This window comes from Lepus europaeus, chromosome 17 (genome assembly GCF_033115175.1).
Source record: "Lepus europaeus isolate LE1 chromosome 17, mLepTim1.pri, whole genome shotgun sequence".
Classification (NCBI taxonomy): domain Eukaryota; kingdom Metazoa; phylum Chordata; class Mammalia; order Lagomorpha; family Leporidae; genus Lepus; species Lepus europaeus.
This window is the reverse complement of record NC_084843.1, coordinates 47,852,407-47,866,407: the sequence shown is the minus strand read 5'-3', so window position 1 is coordinate 47,866,407 and position 14,001 is coordinate 47,852,407.

The window sequence follows — 14,001 nt, the reverse complement described above, 5'->3', positions numbered from 1 at the left end:
CTAGAACCCGGTGTGCCGGCACCGCAAGGTGGAGGATTAGCCTAGTGAGCCGCAGCGCCGGCCCAAACTCCTTTTTCTGTGCATACCCATCTGTCTGCCTATTTGTCTACCTGTCTTTTCATTGATTTTTTTTGTTTTGGCTTCTAGTCTGCATATAATCATAAATCCATATAAGTCAAGTGAATGTTGCTGTAGATAAAACTATTTACTTGGATCTGGAAGCAGCTAGAATGGTGACTTTGCATTTTAGGAAAATCAACATGATAATTTTTAGGAAAATCTGATATATTTTGAAAGATGGATGTGTAATTTTAAAAGTCATATATTTTCTGGGAAATAACCACTAAACAGTGAACAATCTGCTGCCCATAATAATTATTTAAGAAGAGAGTCTTTGGCTCTTAAATATTGAGCAGTTAACAATGCTTTTAGAAACTACTGATAGCCAGGGAGTTGTCATTTAATCTAATAATTAAAATGCCGACATCCCACCTTGGAGTACCTGGGTTGGATTCCTTGCTCTCATCCTCACCGCGACTTCCTATCAGTGCTGACCCTGGGAGTCAGTGTTGATGACACAAGTATTGGGTTCCTGCCTCCTACATTGGAGACCTTGATTGTATGTCTGGTCTCTGGTTTCTGCCCCACCCCAGCACAGCCCTGGTTGTCGCAGGCATTCGTGGGGGTGTTTGGGTGGTGAACCAGTGGATAGGGGCTCTCTGTCTTTTCCTCTTTCTCCTGAACAATTATTTTAAAGATAAAACCAGTTTCTAATAGTTTTAATTTCTATAATGAAACTTTTTTAAAATTTGGCTCCTAGAATTAAAAAAGTACTAGGATTTATAATATTCTATAAATGCTATGTGTAAATATTGATTGATGATATACTAAAATATAACAATCATTCTTAAGTCACAGGCTTTATAAAAACACATGGTGCCCTGAATTTGTCTCATTTTCCATAATTTACCAACTCCTATGTCAGAGGCCTGGCAAACTTTTTTTGTAGAGTCAGACATATTTTAGCTTTTACTGACCACATAGAGTTTCTCTCACATATTCTTCTTTTTTTTTTTTTTAAGATTTTTTATTTATTTATTTGACAGGTAGAGTTACAGACAGTGAGAGGGAGATACAGAGAGAAAGGTCTTCCTTCCATTGGTTCACTCCCCAAATGGCCAATACCGCCGGAACTACTCTGATCCGAAGCCAGGAGCCAGGTGCTTCTTCCTGGTCTCCCATGGGGTGTAGGTGCCCAAGCACTTGGGCCATCCTCCACTGCCTTCCCTGGCCACAGCAGGGAGCTGAACTGGAAGAAGAGCAACCGGAACTCGAACCCGGGGCCCATATGGGATTCCGACGCCACAGGCGGAGGATTAGCCAAGTGAGCCATGGCTCCGGCCCTCATATATTATTCTTTAATAATTGCTTGAAATTATAAATAAAAAAAATCGTATGTCTTAAGGAATTAAAAAAAAATCAGAGTGTGAGTTCCTTTGGCCTCTGAGTCATAGTTTGTGGTCCCTTGAGATTCACTAAGAAAGATATTTCTTTTGTAAATATTTATTTAAAAATGTATGTGACAATTTCTGTAAATGATAGGCAGAATCTGAGATATTTATGATGTGGTCATTACAGAAAAGCATTTGTTAAATGTTTCTCTGAAGTAGATGGCAAAAAAATCAATTTTTTTTGATTCTTAGTATATCAAGTAATTTTTAATTTATTTTTTTATTTGAGAAGCAGAGAGACAGAGAGAGAGACAGAAAGAGACAGAGAGAGAGAAAGATTTGTCTCCCACCTGCTTGTTCACTCTCCAAATGCCTATGAATGGCAGAAGCTGGACTGGCTCTGATCTTGGAACCAGGAACATAATCTTTATCTAGAGTGTGGAAGGCAGAAACACAATTATGTGAGCTATCAGCACTGCCCCACAGGGTCTGCATTGGTGGGAAGGTGGTGTCAGGAGCCAGAATGGGGAATGAGACCCAAGCAATTTAGTGTGGGATGCACTCATCTTAAATGCTAGATTAAATGCCTGCTCTGTAATTTTGGATTTTGTCTTAGACATTGTGAATAACATTCAGAAGGTTTTGTATTCTTTTGGAGAATGTCAAATGTGGTTGTTTCAGAAGACAATGACTTGTTTGGACTTGAACTGCAGATTCTATTTTCAAACGTTATAGATAGCATATCAAATGAATTTAGCTCAGTTCTCTCCTATGCTTATGAGCTTCTTTGTCAGGAAAGTTTTTACAGTGTTGATACAAACTGTTTGAGGCTGTCTCTCTCTAGTTTGCTTCTTTATGGGATTTTTCTCTTCACTTTTCAGCTGTTACAGAGGATACTCAAAATTTTGACATACCTGGAAGACTGATTATTTTTTCTCTTTTAGACATTGTATGTAGCTGACAACCTTGCAACTTTCAGGCAAGAAAACTCCCAAAAGACAGGAAAGACATTCTAATGGCATTCCCTTCTGTCTTTTCGACTCTTCTCCAGAATCCATTTTTTATTATTCCCAGGGCCCTAAGGTATTTCTCCTTATCATTGCTTCCTCAGCCCGTGACTCTTAATTTTTAATGTTTGTTGTTTGGAAGGTGACTTGTCCAGTGAGAACTTGTCATCTCATCTTAGAAACAGGAAAAGTTTGTTTATTTTGATTTCTTTTTTTTTTTTTTAATTAAACTTTTATTTAATGAATATAAATTTCCAAAGTACAGCTTATGGGTTACAATGGCCTCCCCCCTCCCATAACTTCCCTCCCGCCCGCCACCCTCCCCTTTCCCGCTCCCTTTCCCCTTCCATTCATGTAAAGATTCATTTTCAATTCTCTTTGTATACAGAAGATCAGTTTAGTATATATTAGGTAAAGATTTCAACTTTTTGCCCATATAGCAACATCAAGTGAAAAAACTACCATTGGATTACTAATTATAGCATTAAATAGCAATGTACAGCACATTAAAGACAGAGATCCTACATAATTTTTTTTTCAAATTAATTAATTTTCTATGCCATTTCCATTTTAACACCAGGTTGTTTTTTTTTTTTTCATTTCCAATTCTCTCTATATACAGAAGATCACTTCAGTATATAATTAGCAAAGACCTCATCAGTCTGCGCCCACACAGAAACGCAAAGTATAAAAATACCGTTTCAGTACCAGTCATAGCATCACTTGGCTTTAGACGACACATTAGGGACAGATCCCACATGGGGTGTAAGTACACAGTGACTCCTGTTGCTGATTTAACAATTTGACACTCCTGTTCATGGCGTCAGTAATCTCCCTAGGCTCTAGTCATGAGTTGCCAGGGCTATGGAAGCCTTTAGAGTTCGCTGACTTTGATCTTATTCCGATAGGGTCATAGTCAAAGTGGAGGTTCTCTCCTCCCTTCGGAGAAGGGTACCTCCTTCTTTGATGGCCCCGTTCTTTCCACTGGGATCTCACTCACAGAGATCATTCATTTAGGTCTTTTTTTTTTTTTTTTCCATGATATCTTGGCTTTAAATTCTATCTTGTTTCACCTTATTTCTTTTCTTCTTTATGTATTATTGGGAATATGTACATGATCTCTGACTTAGGATGGTTTATAATTTTTTAACTTTGTAATAGTGCAAATGTGGTATCCTTTCTGTAGAAGCTGTATTTGAATTTTGGGTTTTGATGTTTCCCCAGACTAGCAATGTGTGGTGACTGACTCTCTTGTGATGCTAGGCAGTGACAGTGAGCCACAACCCCAAGTCAGTCATGTGATACTGAATGTAAACAACCAGTACTCTACAGTATTCTGTGTTGCCAGCAATTTTTTTTTTGATATTGTATTTTGTGTTTTCACATTCCATTATATCTATAAAGTACCCATCTCTTGGTGTATATTTTAAATACTTTATTATAAAATAAGTTTTCTAAAAAATATTTATTTATTTGAAACGCTGAGTTACAGAGACAGAGACAGTGGGAGAGGCAGAGAGAGAAATCTTTAATCTGCTGGTTTACTTCCCAATTGGCCTGCAATGGCCAGGGCTGGTCCAGGCTGAAGCCAGGAGCTAGGAGCTTCATCCCGATTTCTCATGTGGGTGCAGAGCCATCTTCTGCTGATTTTCCCAGGTGTATTAGCAGGAAGCTGGATCAGAAATGTAGCAGCAGGGACTTGAACTGGCACCCATATGGGGTGCATGCATTGCAGGTAGCAGCTTTACCTGCTGCGCCACAGCGCTGGCCCCCAAATAGGCTTTTTGTTAGATCCACTTGTCCAACTATAAGCTGATCTAAATGTTCTGAGCACACTTAAGATGGGCTAGGTTAAACTGTGATGTTCAAATGGTTTAGGTGTATTAAATGCATTTTTGACCGAAGATGTTTTCAACTTCTGATGGGTTTATTGGAACCATAAGTTGAGGAGAATCTGTGTTATCTTTCAGAAAGATGTAACCTATAAGTATGAAGTTTTTATTTTTTTGAGCTAAAGACAGAAAGAATCACAGAGATCTTGCATCTGCTGGGTCAGGCAAAAGCCAGGAGTTTGCAGCTCCATCTAGTTCTCCCACATGGATGACTGGGACCTGAGCACTTGTGCTATCTTCTGCAGTTTTCCTAGGGACAATAGTAGGCAGCTAGATTGGAAGTGGAGGAGCTGCGATTTGAACTGGTAAAGAGGGGATGTTGGAGCTGCAGGCAGCAGCTTAGCCTGCTGTGCCACAATGCCAGAGCCAGTGTGGTGTTTTGGGATTGGCCGTATGTCATGATTTGCTGTAAAAATTCTATTTAATTTTGTCCTGTTGTAATTATCAACTCTAAAATTTCTTTATTTAGTGACAAGATATTTGGCCACTCTGACTGTAAATTGCTATACTTTGAGGACTTCTGTTACTTGAAATAATTTGAATGTAAAAATTATATATCCTAAGATGCATCAGGTCACTTTGGGATGCCAGTCAGCAAGAGGAATGTTGTTCGTTTTACATATTGTTCTGACAAAACTAGAAGAATTCCCTAGTATTTGGTTATAGTGTTTTTTCCCATCTACTCCAGGTTCATAAATGGTGTAGTATATAAACTACATTAAGGATTCGCTCTTTTGTTTTTGGGGAAGATTTTTATCACCTTGAATATCTGTTCCAGTGAAATAGAAATTGATGCTGCCTTGATGGTTATGTATATCTTATCACTTATATTTTTCCAGAGTTAAGTTTTTCAAATACATTAAATATTTAATGTACCACCCAGTACTTCAACTTAAAAATACAGATTTCTGGTGTTGGCATCATGGTGTAGTGTGATAAGCTGCCACTTGCAATGCTGGCATCCTATATGGGTGATGGTTCGTGTCTTGGCTGCTCCATTTCTGAACCAGTTCCCTCTTAATAGCTTGAGAAAAGCAGCAGAAGATGGCCCAAGTACTTGGGCTCCTGCTATCCATGGAAAGACTTGGAAGAAGCTCCTGGCTCCTGGGTTTGGCCTGGCCCAGCCTTGGCCATTGCGGCCATCTGGAGAGTAAAACAGCGGATGAAGCTCTGTCTATCCTTCTCAGACTTTCAAGTAAATGAATAAACATTTTTTAAAAATAGATTTCTAACATTTTGAAAAATTCTGTTTGCTTGTATAATTTCTTAAAAGTGGAAATTAGAACTTGTCATCTATTGTAAATGTTGGGTTTTATTTCTTCTTAATTTTTTTAAAAAATATTTGAAAGGCAGAATTACAGAGAAGGAGAGGATAAGACTGTCCAGTGGTTCACTCTGCACATGGCTGCAACTGCCAGGCCTGCCCTAGGCCATAGCTAGGAGCCTGGAACTCCATCTTGGTCTCCCAAGTGGGTAGCAGGTATCCAAGTACTTAGGCCATCTTCTGCTGCTTTCCTAGGTGCAGAAGTAGGGAACAGGATTGAAAGTGGAATAGCCAGGACTAGAACAGGCCCTCATAAGGGATGTCAGTGTCACAGACATCAACTTAACCCACTGTACCACAATGCCGGCCCCAGCTATTGGATTTTATCAGAAGTAAAATATACAAATTCAAGTGGGCATGACAAAAATAGCTATTGTCAAAAGAGATTTATCTTTATTGATTTTTATTGTGTGTGTCTTTTCTAAAATTTCCAAGTTACACTATTTTCCCAAGTTTAAATATTTCTTAACTAGTTAGTACTTTATCTATTACTGTATTACAGCATGGGTCGTTCTCCTGGGGAGAAGCCATACTGCTTTGGCATTAGTTTCAACTTAAGTTTTTCCTATATGCAAGTTTTAGGCAAGTAGACTTTGGTATCAGATTTGGGTCCAAATGCCAGGCCTTCTATTTTGTAGCTAAGTAACTTTGAGAAACCACAATTTCAGTTTCATGTTTTGAAAAGATTGTTAAAAGAATTAAATAAGTTACATTATATTCACTCTATCTCTTAGAAAAAAAAATTTAAGAAATGAAGACTACTATGATCAAGGTTTATTTTAATGGGAATGGAGAGTAAGAGATTCCTGGAATGTTTGCTCATCCTGATATCTTCCAGGAAGTCTGCAATGAATATTCATCTTCCCAAAAATAAGATGAAGTTGTGGCTCATTTAAAAATAACATGTAATAGTTGAGTATTATTTATTCTAGGTCATGAGTAAAAGGAATGAAACGATAGTGTGCTATAAGATAGTTTTATTTTCCTTGAAGTGACAGTCCAAGTTGTAGAAAAAGGAATATTTGTGCTTCTACAGTGACATTAGCTATTCTACAAATGTGCTGTGAGAAAGGATCAGTTATCAATGAAGACAGTCTGATTAAAGAATTGGTGCTGAGGCTGTTATAGTGTCTACTGCTTATAATGCAAAGTGTCATTTGCCTTAAGAGACTGTTATATACTACCTACTGCTTATCATGCAAAATGGCATTTGCCCTAAGAGTTATTGCTGGATTTAAGAAGACATGGAATTTACAAATGCCTCTCTGGGGGAGATGGTGAGCTACAAAGAGAATTTGACATTTCCTTCATCCATCTCCCAAATCACCATGTCTCATTGCAACTGATCATGAGATGTTGCTTGGTCAGCTTTGTAGGAAGTTAAGCACATGGTGGTCAGAAAATCTATTTGCATATAATGAGAAGTTCATTTTGTTAATTAAAATATATGTTTTTTGCTGGGCGATACAAGAAATATCATTAGCTTTGACATTGAGGGGAAAATGATGGCAATCTTACATGTCATCTATTGTATCTGAAGAATAGCTGTTAGTTTGTATTAGGAAAAAAAAAATCCCACATTTAAATGAGCATGATACCAATGGCTGCTGTCATTGATGTTGCTATTATATATGTCTTTTCTATAAATTTCAAGTGAACATATTTTTCTTTGTTTAAATATTATATTTATTTATTAGTATATTTCAGCATTAATTGTTCAAAGTGGGAAAAATCTATAATGCCTAAAAAGATTTATGAACACAAGTAAATTTCAGTAACAATGAGAGTCAAAAAGAATGATTTACCTAGGTAACAAATTATTTTAATTTTTAAAGATTTATTTATTTATTTGTAAGGCAGAGTTACAGAGAGGCAGAGGCAGAGAGAGAGAAAAGAGGCCTTCCATCCACTGTTCACTCCCTAAATGGTCACAATCCTCAGAGCTGGGCTGATCTGAAGCCAGGAGCCTAGAGCTTCTTCCAGGTTTCCCACATGAGTGCAAGGGCCCAAGCACTTGGGCTATCTTCTACTGCCTTCCTAGGCCATAGCAGAGAGCTGGATTGGAACTAGAGCAGCCGTGACTTGAACCAGTGCACATATGGGATCACGGCACTGCAGATTGGGGCTTTAACTTGCTGTGCCACAGCTTCAGCCCCACAAGTTATCTTTATTTGAGTGCTGTAATAATTAAGCCAAATCAAAGCAGCTTCTTATTACTTAATGAAAAGTGCTCTGTCTTTATGTACTTAACACTGGATTGTTGAATGGCCTTCTAAGCATGTTCATGTCCTATCCTCCAGAATGTGTGACTATGTAACTTTACATGGCAAAAGAGACTTCATAGATATGATGAAGTTAAGGTCTTGAGAAGGGGATATCATCTGGGTAGGCTCAGTGTAATCCCAAGGGAGATAAGAGGGTCAGAATCAGTGCAAGGATAGAAGCAGGGGAGGGAGAGAGAAGGAGAGAGAGAGAGAGGCAGAGAGAGACACAAAGAGAGACACAGAGAGACAGAGACTGAGATTGAATGATGTCACATTCCTGGCTCTGGAGATGTAGGATGCGAATACAAGTGAAAGAATGAGGACTGCCTCTGGAAGTTAGAACGCTAACAGGAATGGATTCTTACCGAGACTAGAAGGAACACTTCCCTGTTGACAGGGTGAGTTCCGACTATGAGTTTCAGATCTGGAAAAAAATAACTTGTGTTGTTTTAAGCCACTAACATAATATGAATTTGTTACAACAGCAATAGGAAACTAATTATTACTGAATAACTAGAACCTATGACTGAATAATAATAATTTTTGATACCTCCTATGCAGGTATTGAGTTTGGGTGTCTGAGTCTGATAGTCATGTTTAATGCACTTAATGTTCCTGTCAAATGCACTTGATGTTTCTGTGCTTAAATATAGAATATAAAATTTAGTGACTATCTCTTGGGTTTGGGGATATTTAGAAGATAATGTTAGCAAGGAAATCAATTAAAATACTAGATAAAATGAAATTCCAGCTTCTTGGTATGTCACTAAAAGTTTAATAATATTTAGAATTGGGGAACCACTTGAAGGTTTTTAGTTTTGCTATAATTTCAATGATCTAAGTACTTTGTATCATGTAAATGATTCAAAATGTTTATTGTTTTTAATCCAAATTTTGGTGTTCTATAAATATAGAATTTGTCTCTTTTTGCCATCCAGAAAGACCATCTGAAGTCTTCTTTTTTTCAGTCACTGACCTGTATGTCAGCACATATGCCACAAATAATTAAATAATTTTAAAATGTTTATTCTTTTGGACTAAAACCAACTAGTAATCATGACCCATACAATTCAAATGTGTTAGGAAACTATTACTAAATGAGATTGAATGTCACAAATAAGTCAGATTGACAAAATTTGGTGCTCATGCATTTATTTCATTACATTGGTTTCTGTAATTTTAAATGGTTGAGAGTGTTCTGAGGAGTCCTAACTCTTACTGTTAGCCACACTAGCAAAGTCACTGCTAATTTGGTTCAGATACAACTTTTTAATATGTAAAAGAGCAAGTGGAGTGTGTGCTTAAGTGACCATTTTCTTTAAACATTTATTTATTTATTTGAAAGGCAGAGAGAAAGAAAGAGAGATAGGGAAAGAGAAAAAGAGAGAGAAAGTCTTTTTATCTGCTGGTTCACTTTCCAAATGGCTGAAAAGACTGGAGCTGAATCAATCCAAAGCCAGGAGCCAGGAGCTTCCTCTAGGTTTCCCATTTGGGTGCAGGGCCCAAGCACTTGGGTCATCTTCCACTGCTTTCCCAGGCTATAGCAGAGAGCTGGATTGGAAATGGAGATGCTGGGACTTGAACTGCCACCTATATGGGATGCCAGCACTGCAGGCAGTGGCTTTACCTGCTATGCCACAGCACCAGCCCCTGAAGTGACCATATTTTAACTCTTTATTTGTACCTAGATTTTATTCTGTATAGCTAGTGGAAAATTGTTCTTACATTTTACAATTCTGTATTTTTTGAAGTGAACAAAATAAAACAATTTCCAATGGACAAAGTAAATCCTTGAAACAAGCACATTTTTCTGATGTAATGATCATGATGACATTCCTTTTTTAAAAGATTTATTATTTTTTTAAAGTTTTATTTATTTGAAAGGCAGAGTTACATAGAGAGAGTGAGTGACAGAGAGGTTTTGCTATCCACTGGTTCTCTCTCCAGATGGCTGCAATGGCTAGGGTTAGACCAGACCCAAGCTAGGGGCCAGGAGCCTCCCCCAGGTTTCCCATGTGGGTGGCAGGGGCCCAAACATTTGAGCTATCTTCCATTGCTTTTCTCAGGTTGTTATCAGGGAGCTGGGTCAGAAGTGAAACAGCTAAGACACAAACCTTCACCCATATGTGATGCCATCATTACATGTGGGAGCTTTACCCACTATACCACAACACTGGCCTCAACACTCATAGTTTATAAATCAGGATTGATTATTTTATTTTATTTTATTTTTATTTATTTATCTATTTTGACAGAGTTACAGACAGTGAGAGAGAGAGAGAGAGAGAGAGAGAGAGAGAGAAAGAGAAAGGTCTTCCTTCTGTTGGTTTATTCCCCAAATGGCCGCCACAGCCAGCGCACTGCACCCATCCGAAGCCAGGAGCCAGGTGCTTCATCCTGGTCTCCCATGCGGGTGCTCTTCCACTGCCTTCCCAGGCCACAACAGAGAGCTGGACTGGAAGAGGAGCAACCTGGACAGAACCTGGTGCCCCAACCGGGACTAGAACCCGGGGTACTGGCGCTGCAGGCGGAGGACCAGCCAAGCAAGCTGCAGCACCGGCTGATTATTTTATTTTAAGAAGATATTTATTTGGGGGCTGATGCTGTGGTGTTGTAGGTTAGGCCTCAGTTGTGGCAATGGCATCCCATATGGGCGCAGGTTCATGAGGACATACTCCTCTTCTGATCCAGTTCTCTGCCAATGGCCTGGGATGTCAGTGGAGGATGACCCAAGTGCTTGAGCCCCTCTACTCATGTGGGAGACCTGGAAGAAACTCCTGGCTCCTGGCTCCAGATCAGCCCAGCTCTGACCGTTGCAGCCATTTGAGGAGTGATACAGCAAATGGAAGACCTCTCATCTCTCTCTCTCTCTCCCTCTCTATGTCTCTGCCTCTCAAGTAAAGAAATCTTTTCAAAAAAAGTTATTTATTTTACTATCTGTCTCATATGCTAGTAGCACATAATTCCCATTCAGTTTTAGATACGAGACTCTAAAGAACTGTCAAATGATCAGTAACTAGGAAAACTGGTGAAGAAAGAGCTGTGTGATATCCTTTATTGTAAACAGAATTTATTTGAGTTTGAAGACACCTTCTCTCTTTCTTATTATTTCCACTGTGTTAGAAGTGAGTCTCTTCTTGTCTTTTTTTAGAACAGAATTATTATATGATTAAATTTTTGAAATCAGCAGTGATGAATTTCAGTTTTCCTTATGTCAATATTATGAAAATTGAGTAATACTGTTTTAAGAGTACAGGGTCTTCAACAGACCAGTCCACTGCAGTGGCTTTCAATGTGGTAAGCCTGGGCTTCAGCAGAAGTCAGCTTGTGAAGAGCTCTGGCAGCTCTGCCAAGAGTTGGATCACTGGAAATGGACCTGCCCTGGAGTCGAAGGATGCCCAGGTCAGAGCCACAGATCTTATTGGCTCTAAGCTGAAAAGCCCTTCACTCAGCCCAACTTCCAAAGTGACCACTGCAGCTGAGGGGATGGTCAAGTAGGGTCAGCAACATTGCAGGCAGAACTGTAAATTTCCTGTTAGAGATGCCACCTGCCTTTACCTGGCCAGCTCTCCTCCCAGGCCAGCCAAGTAATGAAAGTCAACAGAGTGCCTTCCCCTAGGAGGTTCACACCTCCCTTAGGATGTACCCCATGTGAAGAGATAGATAGGTCTGGGCCTCTTAACTTACAAGGCCTAAAGCCCACCAGATTATTATCAAGCCCCTTCTGTCAGGTTCTATTTGCCTCTCAATCAGAAAACTTAATTGTAGCTTAGACAGCACCTTTCTTAGCTCCTCTAATAATGACTCTGTCCTTTGTTCTAGACCCTGTCTAGCACACTTGGGCCTCATTCCTTCGTAATCATAACCTCTACTCTACCACCAATGGCTCTACTCCCAACCTGTGTGTACTGATGGTCCTCTTCCCCACTTAATGCTGTATAATTGTTTAAACCTGGTAAATGCCACTCTTAGGATCATTGGTTACTATACTCACTCTGTCTTTTATGACCTTGTCTAAATATGATCAGAGTCGGCAAACTTGGAAGGCTTCCATAGCCTTGGGAACTCATGACGAGAGCTTAGGGTGGTTACTGGCGCCATAAACTAGAGTGTCAATTTGTTGGGTCAACAACAGGAGCCACTGTGCACTTGCTCCTCATGTGGGATCTCTGTCCTTAATGTGCTGTACATTATGATTTAATGCTATAACTAGTACTCCAACAGTATGTTTCACTTTGTGTTTCTATGTGGGTGCAAACTGTTGAAATCTTTATACTAAATTGATCTTCTGTATATAAAGAGAATTGAAAATAAATCTTGATGTGAATGGAAGGCGAGAGGGAGCAGGAGAGGGGAGGGTTGCTGGTGGGAGGGAAGTTATGGGAGGGGGAAGCCATTGTAATCCATAAACTGTACATTGGAAATTTATATTCATTAAATAAAAGTTAAAAAAAAAGAGTGTAGGCTCTTTAAGAGAGTTTTTTATGTTATAATTAACAGAGAGGACAATTATTTGAATATAGAATATTGAGTATGAATTATATTGATTAAAATGGAGGAAAAAGAATTTCACATATTAGCATAATTAGTTTAATTTAAAATTTGATTGGTTTTCATTTCATTTCAAATGTACATTCAAAAGCTTGGGCTGGACCAGGCTGAAGCTAGGAACTTGGTACTCTGGGTCTCCCACATGAGTGGCAGTGATCTGACTACTTCAGCTGCTTCTGGGGTACACATTTGCAGGAACTGGAATTAGGAGTAGAGCTGAGACTAAAATCCCAAAGTATGCATTCCAATATAGGATGAGCTAAATGGTGTCTTAACTGCTCAGCAAGCACTCACTGAAGCACACCTATCTCTGTCTCTGCCTCTCTCTTACACGCATACACACACACACGTACACACAAATTTAAAAAAATAAAAAGATTTACTTAATTTTAAAGGCAGAGAGAGGGAGAGGGAAAGAGAGAGACAGGGAGAGAAAGAGAAAGAGATGGAGAGAGAGAGAGAAAGAGAGGGAGGGAGATACTGAGACTTCTACCCAGTGATTCACTACCTAAATGGTTACAATGGCCAGCTGGCCAGGACTGGGCCAGGCTGAAGCCATCTGGACTTTGCACATGGGTGACAGTGACCCAAGTACTAGAGCCATCTTCCAATGGCCTCCCAGGTGCATTACAAGGGAGCTGGATTGGACATGAAGTGGCTAGGACTCTGGATGGATCCACTGTGTCACAATGCTACCCCATCCCCCAATTTTATATCCTACTTTGTCCCTCCATAATATTATATCAAAAGGATATTTCTGTGTTGCCATTGTTGGCAGACACAGGGGGTCTGTTTGCTTGGGGAGTTGGCAGACTCTCAGCCTCAAGTGGGAGATACTCGGAGGAAAGCTTTATTGACTGTAACAAGTGATGGAGACAGTGGGATGGTGTCATTCTCTAAAGAGACTGCCTCTTTGAAAGCAGTTTGTAAGGGCATTCATTGCAAGGGTTAGGATGCCTATATCCGATAGGAGAGTGCTGGTTCAAGTCCTGCCTGCTCTGCTTCTTACCCAGCTTCCTGCTAATGCGTCCTGTCAGGCAGCAGATGATGACCCAAGTGATGGGGCCCTTGCCACCCACGTGGGAGATCCAGATGTAATTCTGGGTTCAACCTGACTCTGTCCTGGCTGTTATAGGCATTTGGGGATCAGATCAGTGAATGGAAGGGGTCTGTGTACGTGTACTTGTCAGTCTGCCTTTCATGTAGATGAAAATAAATAAAAGAAACGTTTAAAAAAAAGTTTTGTAGTGGGAAGAAGAGGAAACAACTAGAGCTTGCATGTTTAGAAACATTCCAGATCTGAGAACTGGCAGTTCAAGATGGCAAAAGTAAGCCAAACAGTCTCTTAAAATAATTTTGTTCTTCCCTAAGAATTAAGTTTTAGGATAAAAAAAACCCACTGTTACTGACATATACTTAGGAAGATCTAATTTCTCTTTACATAATTTGAGTGTTTATATAATTCATTATCTAAATTGGAGCCATTTTTAAAATAAAAGAGGAAAGGACAAA